Here is a 4,050-nt window from a genome sequence, read left to right on the forward strand (position 1 = left end):
TCTCTTAACGCACTGGGCCCCACGTGGCGGGTTCGGGGTGTTACATCTAGTATCATAGTATATGCCAGATGAAATTATATAATTCTGTATACGTATAAATAAATGTTTTCATGTTAGCCTAATAAGGCTTTCACCTCTTGTTTTGATGGTAACAAATGAAGGAATGTTTGATGACATTGTGTGTTCAAGGAATGATGTTTTCAGGCAACTTAGAAAGCTAAAACCAACAAAACTTCAAAAGATCACAAACAAGATTAAAAGTACGTGATGTGTCATGAAGTGATCAAAAAGGGAAGTTTAAAGACATCTGAAGATGGAATGAACTCAAAGCTTCAAGATGACCATGAAGTTTTCAAAGCACAAGAAGTGTTTAATTTGTTTGGAAATCTTCATGTAAGTACTTCAAAGGTAAAAATATCATTATGAATGAAATGAAGCTCAATAGGGGACATAAATGGACTTAGAGACTTTATTTGAAAAACCCCGGAAAATATCTTTCAAAAGTAAGAAAGCAAGGAAGCCAAATATCTTTGAAAAAGAACGAAGGAAACTGATTTTGTATTGTCCAGGCGACCGAGGTGAAATCCTCAAGCGACCGAGGATTTTTACTGAAGAAAGTCAAAACAGGCAGTGTGTCTTCAGGTGCTTGACCTTGTAACTTTAGGCTCTTGAACTCACTTCAGGCGACTAAGGTTGCACTTCAGGCAACCGAAGTACGGCAACCGGCAGATTTTTTTAACTTCTAATTTTCAAATCTAATTGACTTGCCCCCAATTTTTTTGGAAACTTGAAGGGCACTGCAAGTAAACTTGGGTAGCACGAATGTGAATGTTTTTCAAGTCTATAAATACATGTTTTATGATCTTCACATTCACACCAAGTATTGAACATTCTTTCAAAATCTCTCCTACTCAAAGCTCTTGCTATCCGCTCTAATGGCTGAATTATTGCGAATTTCTTGGGAAATTTCTGAGCTTTTACATCTTCTCTAAAGTATCTGATTTAAGTTCTTGATCCTCATCAAAGAGAAGTAAACCAGTGATATTTTCATTGAATTTATTACTTCATTCTTTTGGTATTTTGAATTAGAAGCATATTAGTTTCTAAAGTGTACTAATCAGCTCTTTGTGTGAGCATTATTTGTATGCATCTATTTGATTTATTTCTTGTAGATTGACGATTCCAAGGATTGTTTGGATCATTGGCTAAGCAAGGGGATATTGCTTAGAGAGGTAGGCTCTAGCTTAGAGGAGTGACCAGATGAGGGGATATCCTTTGGAGAAGGCAAGCTCTAGCCTTAACGAAGGAGTGTTGTAAAGGTATTGTTCCGCCCATCAAAGGAACATGTTTAGTGAATCCTTTGGTTGTTTTCCAAATGCGAGGACGTAAACTGGGTATAAGCTGAACCTTATAAAAATCTCCGTCTCACTCTTTCTTTCCCTACTCTTTATTTTTAGTACATATTTAAATTGCGTGGGTGGTTTAAATCGAAAATCATATATACTACGTATATTTGGGAATCAAATAAACTTAAAGTTTAATTTTGATTTGGGTTGCGGAAACTGAAAGGGAGTACGTTGGTTATACCATATCTTGCGGAAACCATACGGGAGTACGTTACTTGGTTAAACATCCCAAAGATAAATTAACTGAGAGTTTATTTGAATTCTGAATATTGGGAATATTGTAATTATTGAGTTGGTTGGATTTCATATTACACATCATATTAAAGAAGCAAATCCATTACTACAGGGCTTAATTCAAATTTATAACCAGGGCTGACAATAAAAGCTGATAGTTGAATTTAATATATTGATATATTGTGGCTGAATGGTTTAAAGTTTGAATGTGTTTATATTCCAAAGAGTGTTCAATCTTGCATACTGATTACGCGCTTAAATTGCGTAATTAGGTGCTTTAATTCATGCATTGCAAATGATATTTTGTATTTAAATGCCTAATTACTCTCAATATTCTAACATTGTGTTCTATTTATAAAATTTGGGTTTTATTGAGTAATGTATGAAATTTTGGTGTTTTTTATTGCAGAGCAACTGTTGGAAGCTAAAAAAAACCGACGGTACTTTGCAATCTGTGCGTAACTCTTTCATCCAACCTCTGATTTAGATGATTCAAGATGCCGTAGAAAGATAAGAAAACAATCTACAATTTTAGTGTTTTGTGTTTTGCAAAATACTGGCAGCATCAAGGCCGAAATCAGACGTGAAGTTAGCATACGCAGTTTTATGGATTTTTTCGACAATTCTTCGTAATCTTGGCGTAACTTTCTCATACGAGCTCTGATTGAGATGATTCAAAATTCTGGGAAAAACTGAAAAAGATCTCTACATCTTTTATGTTTTAAGCTGTGAGATTTATCAGCTATAAGAGGGTCTAAAGTGGGATTGAAAGAGGAGGGCAGTTCATGTACCTTTGAAAAAAAAAAAAGAAAATCAAAAAATCAAAAAATGAGATGTGAACCAGCCATGCAGCTGGGTCATCTCATAAGGGCAGTGTGCGCTGGGTACATACAAAGGAAAGACAAAATAATGGAAAGAAAAAAAGAAAGGAAAGAAAAGCAAAGAAAGAAAGGATAAAAGGAAAGGATGGAAAAGTCAACAAGGGAGGGTTTCCTTGTGGGGGGAGTGCCGTGTACAAGAGGAGATTTGGAGAGAGCAGCGTGTGCTGGGGCTTGAGAGAAGGGAGAGGCCGGACCATAGAAAAGAAAAAAAAGGATTTTCTTGGGGAGAAAGAGAAGGGAGGCAAAAGCACATAGAGTTTCTTGGAAAAATTATCTTTTTGGAGAGCTTTCTGGTGGTTTTCTTTTGGTGGTGCTGCGGAGATACACACACAGCCAGCAAAGGAGAGTTGGAAACACGCAAAAATACTATCTTTTCAGAATCAGAAGGCGGCGAACAACGGCGGTGTTCGGGGTGTTCGTGACGCGCGACGGCGGTGCGGCGAGTGTTGATCTTTCCCGTACGCTCCAAATTGAAGAAAATATGGTGAAATCTGTTATGTTGGATTTTATTTTCGGAATGAACTAAATTTTTGAATTCTAGGACAACGATGTAGCCAGTTTCGAACTATGCTTGCTCTTTGATGCTAATTTGAAATAGTTTTCATTAATGTTTGTTTGAGTTATTCTGTGCCTAATGCTTTTAATTAACTGGCCATTAATTAAATGATTTTAGTCTTGTGATTTGCTACCGAAAGGGGGGATTATAGGATAGATCTTGGATAATTCAGCGTAGGTAAATATAGAGATCGAAAGACTTGTATGAACCTACGTAGTATAAAAATTCGAGGGTCATACTGCGTTTTTGCGTTATTAATTTGCATACTCTTATGTTAAATAATAAACAAGAATAGGTTCCGATTGACTATCGAAAGAGGCTTTTGGAAAAATTGGCGATTTGCTAACAAACAGAGAAAATGAAGTTAAATTAGCTAAATGAGTAAAGCATAGTGAGAAAACTAGGTGAAATCGGTTTCCTAGAAGTTTTCACCATCATCAATTTGACACACGGTATCCAGTTTTAAATTCTCCTAAATAGTTTATTTAAAGTAGCCTTGTTGAAATTTTGTAGTCTAAAATTATTAATTTTTCTAAATAAAATCAAGGTTAGTAAAATTTCGGTACTTGGTAAAATTAAGGCATCAATCCCTGAGGACAATACTCTACACATCATTATATTATAAAACTACGATATTGTGCACTTGCAGTTTGCACCGGTCAAGTTTTTGGCGCCGTTGCCGGGGATTGAGTTTTTCTTATTTTTGCCAATATCGATACAAAGTAATCTTGGTTTTAATTTAGAATTTTATTTTTATATTTTTATTTATTTATTTTCTTTATTTTATTTTATTATTATTATTTTTTTTTGTATTTCTGGTGTGTTTTTTTATGTTGGATGCGCAGTGCTAGAATACGTGCCATTATTCCTTTTGATCCAGAGATTGAAAGAACGCTTAGAGCACTAAGGAAAAGGAGGGTATTAGCCATGGAGAACGGACAAGATAATGCGCAGTCACGCGCCTTGAAGGATT

Source organism: Malania oleifera, chromosome 3, assembly GCF_029873635.1.
Source record: "Malania oleifera isolate guangnan ecotype guangnan chromosome 3, ASM2987363v1, whole genome shotgun sequence".
NCBI classification, from domain to species: domain Eukaryota; kingdom Viridiplantae; phylum Streptophyta; class Magnoliopsida; order Santalales; family Ximeniaceae; genus Malania; species Malania oleifera.